General features: G+C 46.5%; 1 protein-coding gene across 4 annotated transcripts in view; it reads right to left on the bottom strand.

Annotated features, from left to right (window-relative positions):
- Positions 1-13,024, bottom strand: part of LOC132912234 (headcase protein) — a 176,084-nt gene that overhangs the window by 107,885 nt on the left and 55,175 nt on the right. The gene's annotated exons all lie outside the window — the stretch shown is intronic.

Raw genomic sequence — 13,024 nt, 5'->3', positions numbered from 1 at the left:
TGCAGTCTCGATCGGTCTGTCTCTATTGAAATCTCGGTTGTTGCATACATTTGCAGAGTTTCCGACGGTAACTGGAGATGACTCGGATTTGTCGCAAGACAACGGAACAGAGACGAAACTATGTATCTACGAATGAAACGATTTTCGATACTTCTAGTTCCGATTACTCTAATTCTATCGCAATCTCGAACGGCAACTGGGGACCATTTTGAGTTATCGTAAGACGACGCAATGGAATAAAGCCTTTGATCGTCTTTGGCGTGTGATCATCGTGTTCTAATTCTACTGCGATCTCAAACATTCAATGGATTACAGAACGTCCGACAATAGCTTGAGATCACGTGAAATTGTCATAAAACGATATAACAAAGACGCCATTTCGACGTGCGTAACTTCGATGTGTTTGGTCGTCGTGTCCTAATTCTGCTATAATTTTGACTATTCTAATTCCGTTGCTATTGGATCATCTCGTACGAATTCTACTCGAATCTCGTTACTCGGGAGAGTCCGATCTTCTACGCCATTCCAAGTGCAACCACGATCGACACCGTCTTCTCCGTTACGTAACTCCGTCGCGTATACACGGCAGGTTCCATGGCGGAAAAAACGACCGAGATAAGAATGCCAATGTGATTTTCCGAAACGTGTCCCGCTGCACGATGTAACGTTACAAGATCGTGGAAGTTTCTCGACGAATTTTCCCGCGATCGACACGTAGGTGGAGGAATCGCGGAGAAGTCATCGGATCGCGTCTGACTGGTGATCGTTACGCAACACGCTCGCGCGCGAAGCCGGTTACAGATCCGCACACGCTGTGTTCCTCGATTCCGCGCGTATTCTCTCTCTCTCTCTCTCTCTTCTCTCTCGTTCTCTGGCTCGCAGCAAACAACTTATATAATACCGTATATTTATCCACCGGCACGAGTTTACTGCACTACCGACACCGTTCCCTCTTGTCTGCGGTTCCGCCATACGCGCTAGGGAAAAGCGTAAGCTTGGCCGAGCGATACCTGTTCATTACGTGGCCCCGGGGCGGTCTATCCGAGAGAACACGTGACGCGTCGCCGTCTCATTAAGAAACGACGCTGGTTCCTTTCGGACCGACGAGTTATTGTCGCGACAGGCGGTGATTACTTATCGACGTGTGTCGCCGTGGAAACACAGGCCTTTTCTAATTATCGCGCGAATAACATCCTTCCGGGATCCAACGTATTTCGCTGTACGCGTAATCCAAGAGTCAACGAAAGTTTACGTAATCCACCGACTGTTGGCAAATATATTTCTTCAAAAGTGCACGAAAGAGAAATATGATTGATTTGTCGCGAGACTTTCGTTCAGAAGTCTATCGTGTATCTTTCTTCGCGTATTGATTCTTGGAACATAATTGCACGCGTTAACAGGTTCTCGACTACTTCTCCGAGATAAAGTACCGATAGCGTTCGAAGAAAATCAAATCAATGAAAAACAACGAATCGTACGCGTACTTGAAACGCTTATAAATGCTTTATACGTCGCATTCAACGTCGTATGGTCGGCTACATATTCAAAAACATTAATCAACGAGGTTAAAGATCCGTAAAAATGATCGCTAAAAGGGACGTACACGTCCCTGTAGGTAGAAAAATCCCGATCGAAGTAGCGTTAAACGCGTCCCGACTAGTTTGCCGTCCGCGATACGCGGAGGCTACTCTGTTATTCCGAGCACGCGGAGGAACGACGTTCGTTTGGAACGGAGTGAAATTCCAGCCGCGGATATCCAGTGGATCTCAAGTCTCGCCTATTCGTTGATTCTTCCTCGTCGAACAGACGAAATACGTAGCGGATAAGGCGTGTACGAAGGAAAAGATAAATGCTCGTCGAGTTGGAGAGACATCCGGCTGGTGCGAGCTTGCACGCGCTTCGAGCGCGCACGAGAGTCGGAGACACGCGCGTACAGGTAACTGTGACTCTTTGAAGAACACGAGAATAGACACGAGACGGTAAACAGCGTCGATCCCAGACGATAGCGCGTAACCTAGCCCAAGAAAAACCTGATTGCCGAGCAGCTATAGCATTCCGATACGTAAACATACGATCCGAGTGTTTGCCTATTGCGTCGCGAATGTTTCCAATCTCGTACGTGCGCGAGTCGCGCAAAAGAGAAACGGCAGGTGCGAGCGAGATGCGTGGAAGGAAGAGAAGCTACGGTGTGGCTATAAAAGGGTATTTTGCACGCGCCTTTATTTTTCGATTAAACCTTTCGTATCAGCTTCTACGTTTCGTTCTCGTAATATTCGATTTTTATCCTCGTATGGTAATATCATCGAACGATTAGAAATTTAACACGCTTGGTGTCGGTTATTACGCGCACAAATGCGATAACGAATAGAGTACCGTGCAATTAATTACTTTTCGCAGCCGCTGCGGCTACAGTCACGGATAGTATCGCGACACTTATCGTAGGAAACTTTTATACTGCGCGTTTTATATATTTTGAAATTCCATCGGACGCGATCGCGTGTTTGGACGTGCTCGTTGAAAACTTCGCTTTTGCTCGGTCAAGCAGTACGAAGTCGAATTGATTTGTCTTCCACAGGAGGCGATGCGGCACTCCGGTACGAAGCGGCCAATTATTCTACGCGAAAGACTCGTTATCCAATTTGGCTAACAAGGAGAACGATTGAACCGTCCGCCTCCGATTTTAACGAGCTTCTGGATGTTCGCGCTACGAATACCATGTTATCTTTAACCCCCTTCGACGTACGCGACACTCTCAATCTTCCACGTTATTCGCAATTGCGCTAAAACTCGCGGTGTAACCGTAATGATCGTGATTACAGGAAAGTACAGCTCCTGGCTATCGAGCGAGGTCCGTGCGCAGAAATTTCGCTTTTCTACGCGCAATATATAATTTTATTGAGAAAGGTGAAAATGCTTGGAAGTTTCTAACGGTCTCGATTCGACGCGTATCCTCCGATACATCCTCGAAGATCCGCTTTATACCTTGTATTCGATTATTAAACGGTTGCGAATGGAAAATAACGCCATACGTAGTACTCTGAATATAATTTACAAGACTTGGATTGACTTTTACGAAGCGGATACAAAGATATATTTAACCGTAGCGTGGGTGATACGACGCGCAATACACGGTATACATAGTCCTGATAACTGACTGCTGTTTTATCACGTTACTCTCGTTATCGCAATTCGAAATAATTGCTCGTCTTTAAATGCGTTTCAACGATTCGCATTCTAACCGTGCGTTCCATCGTTTTCGTGGTTCATCGCTATTCAACGTCCACTTGGACCAGCGTAATCGTTGCGTGTCACGACGCAATAGGTCCTTAGGTAGCACCGTGATTCACGAGAGGAGAACGGAAAGAACGCAGAAGGTAGGCAGCACACGGTCCATCACGTAGAAGCGCATGGCCACGTAGCCAGTTTATTGCGCGCGAGCGTGCAAGTTCATAAGAACGTGACGTAACAGATAACGTGACACGACGCCCATCTCTCGACCGGATCGCGAGGCAATTTCTGCTGACAAGCTCGCTGGAATAATGCAACCTCGCCGAAGGGAATTACGCTAACCTGCTGTGTAGAAAAAACGGATTCTTTGATCGGCCTCGGCGCGCTGAGAGAAGGCGAACAAACGTGTTCAACGAGAACGCATTCTAACGACATAATTACGTCTGTTTTTTACGAAACAGCCAGGCTTCTGGGCTACGTTGAACCGTGAACTTTACTCTGCGAGACTACGACTCGTTTGACGACTATATAGATATAGATACAGTTATCTATATATGTTCGTTAGCCATCCGACCGTCGTTATGGGAAAATGGTTCTCAATTCCAAATTTCACACTTTTCTGTCGTATAGATAACGTGGTAGTCCGATACCTCGATCGTCGTCCAACTCGCAGATGCCTCAACGCAACGCAACGGTGTTACGCGTCGAAGCTTCGAGTTTTGGTACGTCGAGGTGTTTTGTTTTTAAAAGATTTTCACTGCGAGGATCTGGTCACAGCGATTCCTTTTGGCGAAATACGGTGAAGATTCGTTTTATTTCGTCCTACGTTTCGGACTGCCGTGGTTAAGATGGCTGGCTGATCTCTTCTACACTATTTTTGAAAGCTAGAAATTGGACCCGGCAGCCAATTAAGGTTTGACCAGCCAACGAAGTGTAGCTATAGTAGCAGGTATACAGGTAAATTTACAGCGTATAAACCGCGTGCTTGGCAAAAACGTACAAGTACAGCACGATGCCAAAATAGAAATAGATTAGTTATTAACCCTATAACGTAGAATACTTTTCGAGCTACCCGAATAAAACCCCGAATAGTTTTGTTTCCTGGAACTGAAACTACCTACCTCTGACATATACTCACATTATATCACGCACAAATTTGTCTATCTAATCAAGGTAAAAAAAAAAAGAGAGAGAAAGTATACGTAATCGTGTTTTTATCTGCATAAAGATAGGTTATTATCCAATATTACCTAAAGCATTCGCATGTTTTTAGTAATCTAAAGAGTTATACGTGCGATACCGGCGGTATTTACCGGTTTGGTAGTTCCAGAGCCAACTCGTTATTAGATTATTTGTATCACGAAGCGCAACACACGCCGACGCTCGTATTGACGAGGTCGGGGTCGACATTGAAATCCGTCGACGAATCGGGATCTACGCTAACCTAACTCGAGCCGACAACGATAGCTCGTGTGCGATAACAGCTTTTATCAGAGTCGTTCGCTAAGCTGTGGCACACGCACACGCTTCTAGAAACTTAGAGAAGAGAGGGAAACGGATTCTCGCGTGTATGTGTCGGTGAGCAGACGCGTGCTGGTTGGCTGGTGCGTAAGAATAGAGCTAGTAAATAGCTCCGGCGGCTCGACGATATTACTAACCTAGCCCAACGCGTTACGACACCGAGTTGTGCCGAGTCGACCCTGACGCAAAAGTAGCAGCGTGCACGCGCGCACCGGCCTAGCCTAGCTTAGCGCTTAGCGGTCGTTGACTGAATTTTATGCACTCGATGCAAGTGCGCCGCGCTGACTCTCTCTTTCTTTCTCTCTGTCTCCCCCTCCCCTCTCTCTCTCTCCCTTCCCTCTGTTGCCACCAACTCGAGTCGATTCGTGGTGCTCCGTGTTTCGAAACGAGCGCCTGTGACTACGAAAAAGTCACTAACCTCGCACTATTGAATTACGATAATTACCATTTCCTTCCAACCAGTAGAAATTACATAGAAAATTGTAGCGTAGCTGTCTAACTGTAATGTAAATACGATATCTTTGCTTTACCAACGGAACAAGATGTCAATTCTACACGTTTTTTTCCTTTTTTTTTCTTCTCTTTTTTTAACAAAAGTACCCTCTGTCACCCAATTCTCTCGCAAATATTCTTCCCATGAAATCCAATTACGGACTATCGCATTTCCCGTGCAATATCCCACGATCGGCAACAATGCTCTTAAAAAACCATCGTCCTGTTTCAGAGAGGCCGGTCTGTCGGTCATCGTTCGACCCAGTGTGCTCGCGTTTGAAAAAAGATTACCAGTCGGAAAAGAGAAGTTCCGTAATCCTATTGTTTGCCGCGTTTCACCACGGAGGAAAGAGGAACAATAGAGGCATTAGCCGCGTGTTCGGTCGGTCGGTCGGTCGGTCGATCGTAGTCGCGACTAAAAACCATGTGCCTTTATAAACACAGCAGCAGATAACGAAGCCGATGGTGTTGGCTCATCGAACAACGGATATCCAACTCGCTCGTAAATAGCGCGTGGTGTTCGAGAACGAGCGTCTGTCCGAGAAAAGCCATAATTTTGATCATTTTCTGTTATCTGAATCGTCTTTCTTTTTCTACGGTTTCTATAATATATATGTACGTGTAATATATACAATATACGATATATGTAATTAGCACGTAGACGTCGTTTATCTCTATCGTCTTGTAACGATGGAAATTTTAAACGATAAAATTATTTCCACGCGATAATCGAAGAAGAAGAGCCTCGTTTGAAGAGAGCAGATAGCCGACGAATTCCCGTGTTTGCGTTTCTCTAGAATAAATTAGCAAGCGCCACGGCTTCCTGGCGTGCGGCTGCCGGACGTTAAACGCCGATCTCGAATTAGAGTTCCCGTTTCGGTACCGGCCAAAAAGGTGTTCGTGGGCGGTGATGCGCTCGCCTTACCGTTCGTCGAATCTGACGTTTCTTCAACCTCTTTGCCAATACCAAACTAACCGACAAACACAGTCGAACAGCCAAATAGATGAACGCGTTGTTACGCGAGCTTGGGAATTTTTCCATTGGATTTTAGATCGTTCGTACGCACGCGGTGACTCGGCAAAGTATTCGAACGCTCGCGGAAACCTTTCGTCAGATTGTTATAAAATTCTGTAACAAATTCTCTCCCGAGAGACTACGATCGATAGTGCGAAATTCATAGAAATTTCTTTTCACGATCCCCAAATGAGAACGCGTAATAGCAACGTCAATTTCATCTCGTATAACGCGCAACGTCCGTTTATACCAATCTCGAATATACCGAGTGTCCTATGATTTATGGACAAGTATAACTTTTATATTTCGGTCGTGGGTAATTCGGATATTAAACGGCAAAGTTCGATCGGCGAGGATCGTAACTTTTGGTTCGAAGTTCACGTACGTAAAGGACGAGATGGAGGGCACGGGTCGCTGAAAAGTAGCGAGTTTCGTAAGAAATATGCGCGGATCAAACAGGAGATGGCGCCATAAAACGGTTACAGCGTCTCTGGTGGCCGGATGCACGTGGCTAGGTTGAAATAAATTCCAGCCTAAGTACGCGAAAAGTTTTAATGGGGCCGCGGTATTTACGCCGGGACAGCCCTTCTTTATTCCGTGGAATTTATGGCGCGGCCATGTTCCGCATTAACGGAGTGTCCCTCTCTGTTTTCGCAAGAATACGCAAAGTCCGACGTCACAGCCTCGAAACGCGGTATGCAAATGCGAACCGGAGTTCTTAATGGTCACCTTAAAATTCGCAACGACCTCGGGGAGAAGGTAGGAGAATTATCGAAGCTTCGACTCGTAATGCAAAGCGCTTTGTCCTCCGATGTTCGAAGAAATAACGAAACAATGTGACTTCGAAGATTTCCTCTGGCATAAGAAACGTGCAGAGAATCTTCTAACGATAGAAGAACGAATCCAACGAACGTAATCGAGCGGCCACGAGGCACGCGGCTGAGTAACGTCTCGTGCATCGCGATTATCCCGGGCAACGTGTCCGAAATTCAACAGGACACCCGGGGCTAATCCTGTAAATAAGAAACACCGGGTTCGTTCTACCGCCTCGTACGCGTTTATTCCAGCCGTAAAAAGCTTTCAACCCTTTGCGGTTGGATTATTTTCATTATAAACGGCTACTCGCTTAATTCGTCCCTACGGTGAATTACCGGGGACCAAGCGAAAGAACAATTTTTCGGCCGATCGTGCCACGGATCTTAATTAGTTGTATCGGTAGATGGTGGATTTTTCCGCACTTTTCGGAAATTAACATAGAAAAACACAAAGAACATCCGTGGTAAGTAGAGTGGATCGTGAGGAGAATAACCGTTTGTTAAATTTCGTCATTTTTGAAGTACTTCTACTTTGCTTAATTTGCATGGCGTCATTCGTTAACGCGCAAGACGCGCGCTATCATCTTATTTCGAGCTGTGCACGACCTCGTGGTGGTCCGTACGATACCGAGGTATGCACTAGGCGGATATTACACACTCATGCATGGCACGTTCTCACGCACTTACGAGTATATTTTGAAATCGCGTGTCCGATGCGGAAACATTGTCGCAGGTCAGTTGAACGTGACGCGAATCACGCTGTCGCGCCGCTTGCCAAGAAATTCCTCGCAAGCTCCGGACTCGTTTGGTAGAGCCAAGCTTCCTCGATATTGAATGAACCACAGTTGTTTTCCTCCTCGTTTCAAACGTCTCATCCACTATTTTTCTCCTGCCCTCTCCTTTTCCTCGGTTCGATTTAACACGTTTAATCGTTACGTGTTTCTTAAACGCAAAGAGGGTACACGAACACCGCCAATGTTTTCAAGCGAAGAGACTTTGTAAAAGGTCTTTGGGTAGTTCGAAGAAATTGTCTGCGCGAGATCGAGCTTTGTTTCTCCGTCGTGAAACCTTGGTAAGAACTGTGCAAATATTTTCTATCGAATAAATCTCGCTTCGTCGACGCGTCGTCGTTCGGTGGCGAACACACGCGAGGCCCGCGAGCATTCTCCTCTTCCTTTGGAGTCGTTTCGCGAAAAACGCGACACATTGCAGAAACAGAAAACACGGTCTGCCTTTGGTACGAACCACCCACGTTTAGCTCGCGGCATCGCGGTAAACCCTTCGTTTTATTTGTCAAACATAATTCACAAGAATATATCGCTGAGATTTTATACGTAAAAACGTGAATCGATCAAAACGTAGCTTAGAAAATGTTAAAACTGCAGCTTTGAACGTAACTAAAGTTGGAACATCAGAGTGTCTCGGAATTAATCCAATCTCCGTCGTCCAAGGATTAAAACGTACATAAATGGAGAAATAAATGGTTAGCACGATAAAACTGTAGTGCTCGTTTTTCCATCTCCTTGCCGGCTCTCCCGCAACCCTTTTCTTTGTACAAAGGTGACAAAACGCCACGATTAAGAACAGCCAGTCCCGCGAGGGTCCAACCGGATGGCTGATGACACGCCCGAGACCTCTTTCGAATTAACCAGCGGAGCAGAGGGCCGTTTTTCAGCTTGACCGTGCACGCATCGTGTAACGTATCCCCGTTTTTTCCCCTTTTTCTCTTTGACGGGTGTCGCTTTCGGCGCCTCTTTCGGAATTCCTTTCACCCACGACCGAAGAAGCCGTGTTTCGTGTTCGTTTGCCACCCCTTTCGTGTCACACCAACGTCATTAAAGCAGTAAAGGACGGTGGGACTCGCGTAACTTCGTAACGACGAGCCTACGTGCATTAAAAACGCAGTAAAGTATGTAGAAAAGAAGAAAAGAAAGACTTATAGCAACCGTCAGAAGAGCAAACTATCGAATGTTTGTTAAATCTATCTTTTATCCAGCTTGCGAGATTGTTGGAATACGACGATATTTCACAAAACCCTTATACACAGACACCCACACAGGCATTTGAACAGGACACTTACACAGATTATACTCGTTACTATATAGAGAGTATGGTTCAAAGTATTTAAAGGATCATGGGTCATTAGCTACGTCTAGTCCGAGAGTAACTGGCCAAAGATCAACAATTCTTGTATACGTTGTTAATTATATCACTCGCTTATATACATCAGGTTCTGTAGTTCGGTTTAATAAACATCACTGAATATAATTTCAACGTAAACATCGTGTCTTGCACGGATTATTAATCTTAACTTCGAGATTAAATTCTAACAGAGATCAAATAAACGATCGAAGAAATCCGTGAAAGAAACGTGTTGCTGTAGTATGTAAATTCAGTTAAGAAGTAAACGTTAAGAAAACGAACGAAACGTCTGACAACGTTAATTCCGTGGATCTGTAGCGATGTTAAGCTGAATCTGGCTCTTGATTACACGCGCGATAACCGTGTCTAATGAAAAACTAACAAGCAGATTCTTAATCCACTGAAAAGCACGAAAATCACATGCTCGAGTCGGCGACCCCATAACTCGGAGAGATTCGATCACCGAGAGAAAATAGAGGAAGACGGAGTTATCCGAGTCACCCAAGTTTCAAATTCTATCTCGAAACTCGATCGTTGTTGTAATACCGTACCGTATTATTATCTGGAACCGAGTTTCGGTAATTTCCTAATTTTCAGTCGAACGTTCTTCCGACTCGAATAACCCTATCTCACCCTATACTTTTATTCTTTGCGCGAGCTTTCAAGACCACGTTACACCGGTGATTTCTCTGATCGTGATAACCCATATCCGGGATCACTCGCGGCAATTACGAAACGCCTTAAGACCGTCGAGACTCGCCTCGTTCCTGCAATTTGCATGTAAAGCAGCCGTAACAGCCCTCCTCGCTCCGTTACCCCGTAAGATGGCCAACAACCAGAGTTTAGAATCTCTCTGTTACGTGTCAGGACATCCCCCTTTCGACTTACCGTGAGAGAGCTCGATTAAAAGCGACTTAAAGCGCGACTTACGCTCGCAGACGCGCCGATGTACGCGGCGGATTATCTTCGAGCTGATAGCGAACGCGTTGGCGCGCGTCCCGCCGGGACAAAGCGGCGCGATCGCTATCTCGATCGACCACCAACAGGCAACGTCACGAAACGCGGCGCTCGCTCGATACACGCGAGAGCTCTGCCTCCGATATCGATCGCGATCTAACGCGGATTCGCGCCACAGTTCCACCAACCAGACACGGCCGGTGTGCGTTTTATTTGCACAGCCGATATACGCGCGCCGCTCCGAAGCCGGATTTCTTCCTGCTGGTACAGCGTCTCTCTCGTTCGTTGTAGATTACGCGGCTCGCTGGTTTTTCATCGAACTTTCCGTCGAACCGATTCCCGCGTCGATAACCCTGTCTCGAGCGCGACATCAACGCGGCACTGAATCGCAAAAGTATTTCAAAACATTTACAGAAACTCGACGAATTTGACGCCAATCGTACTACTATCGCCACTACTATTGGCTATATCGGCATCAAAAGTACTTGTAGTTGTCAGTTTGGGTGATCCTCTTTAATGTTTCTTACGGTTGACAAATTAAAGAATTTAAAGAGGAGAAGAGAGTTTGTTACGAAAGAAACTGTCGCGTATTGGCTTATTTGTTTACAGTTTGGTTTACCGTGACTATTTTAAAGGTGAATAGATTTCTACGGTGTCGGTACGGTATAAAAAAAAATGGAGGCAAGTTGACAAAGTCGGTGGATGCTAGGAACGAAGAGAGGTCGGATAAGCTGCGAGCCATCCGATAGTGGAAATTTATGTCGGTCGTGAGCGAAAGGCAGAGGAAAGAGAGGGAAGGTGAAATTCAATGGCGAGATAGATCTAATCGTCGAGGAACACGGCTCCCGCGACTCGCGTTTCACCGCTCGAACCGACAATAAAGCTCGTGTCGCGAGACACCCTCGTAAATTTCTGGTTTTCTTTTAGAACTCGCTTTTTCTCCGAGATCGAGATTCGCTGCTACGACTACACGTTTAGACGTGAAAATCTACGATCGACCGTGATACATCTGTAACCGTAGAAACGCGAAGAAAATATAAGATCCTGCGGCGGAAACCAGTCAAAGACCTTCATAACCCATTTTATCGGCGAAAGCTCGCATTCTTCCATGGTTGGCAATAACAGCGAGCTACGGGCGGACGACGCGCTCGTTTCGCAACCTTCCGGAGGGTTATCGAGACTCGAGGAGAGGCCCAGGTGAAAGAGAGCAGAGGCCCGTATCCTCTCGAAAGACTCCAAGACGAGCATTTTAATATGACAGAATCCTCTTACCGCCGGTCCCCTCCCTCTCTTTCTCTTTATAAAAAGTTTAATATACCGGTGTTGTCCTGCAGCCCCTATCCCCCTTTTCGCATCCCTCCTCTCTCTCTCTCTCACTCTCTTTATCCCCTAAGAATGTTCACTGTCCTCGAAGTGGAGAGGAAAGGGAGAAGAAGAAGACGCGGGTGCTTAAACCTGGAAAAGTTGCCGGAGGACGGCAATAAGCCATCTCTCGATGATCCCATCCCCGTTTTAGGCAAGCTCCCTATAAATCTTCATTATAGTATGCCACGGAATCGCGATAGCGACGTGGAGCCGCGCAGAAAGATCGGATAAAGTCGACCGTGTGGAGAGAGCCTCCTTTTGCTTCGCAATGCCGATGATAGATCGAGAGCACGAAGAGATTTCGAGGAGAAGGGAAAAGGAGGTGGGAAACAGGGTCGTCGATGTACCGAGAGTCTGCGATGAAACGCGGCAGGCTGGATCGAAACGTCGAGACGAAGAGCGAAGCAACGTCTCGCGACTTCGACACAAAGCCGAAATCCAGTCGAGGATGAGATTTCGTCGAGAGGCCGAGCAAGGCCGCAAAAACGCACCCTTCTTGCGCTGTTTCTCCTCTCTTCTCCTCTCTCTCTCTCTCTCTCTCTCTCGGTCGTTCTCCGTCTCTTCCACCTCGTCTGCACACCTTTTCTTCTTCCTATGTAGCGACCGTGCCAAGTTGGCATCCGAAGTTCGCGTTACGCAATCCCGGAGCGAAATCCCGAGACTAGCTGTTCTTTGCTCCAAGAAAAGCCAACGATCTCCTCTCGGCCGAAGCAATATCTCTTCTCTTCTTGGACGACCGGATGATATATACGCGTCAGTTGAATCACGTTGCACCGTGTACTTTATTCGTGGACTATCCCCTCTTCCACGTTTGCCATGTTCTTCCTTAGCCTCGTCGTGTTTTTCTCAGCTGCTCTCTCTTTTCTAAGATCGTTACTTGCCATACGAACGTACGCGTGATATCGTTCCAAGACTATGAAGCGATCGATCTTGGAACGAACTTGAAACGTTACGGTGGTTAGGCAGAAGAGTGGTGGCATCGCGTCCAGCGACTCGCCATCTCCCACGATATGGTTGCGTTAGGTACACGTACTTGTTTGCTCTTATTTCTTAAGCAAACGATAAATTATAGTGAAATTCTCGTAACTAAAAGATTAACTGGAAGGTTACAAACTTCACAGTGCGATCCTTACAACGATATATCAAGAACACGGTGTGCGTACCGCGCGAAGTTTGCAAAACTGTCTAAGCCGCAGTCGTACGTTGGCACTCGTCTCTCGCCTCAGGAACACGATACAGCCTCTCTTCCAGCTGAAATAGCGCACAATACCGCGCGTTACAGCGCCACATGGAGAATTCGAAAGGAGGACGCAGCGGCCAAGGTCGCTTTATCCCCGTTCAACTTTACGACCGACAGAAATTCGATTTCTCATGTTCGCTACCCACCATACCCTACGTGTCCTTTATACCTCTACAAGCCTCTGAAAACACCTTCCTGTCATAGATACAAAAGCTCGAAAAGCTTCAAAGAAGCCTGATATCTTCCGAA

The sequence above is a fragment of the Bombus pascuorum genome, chromosome 11, assembly GCF_905332965.1.
Source record: "Bombus pascuorum chromosome 11, iyBomPasc1.1, whole genome shotgun sequence".
Classification (NCBI taxonomy): Eukaryota; Metazoa; Arthropoda; class Insecta; order Hymenoptera; family Apidae; genus Bombus; species Bombus pascuorum.
Note: the sequence above shows the minus strand (reverse complement) of the source record. Positions and strands in the feature narration are given on the sequence as shown.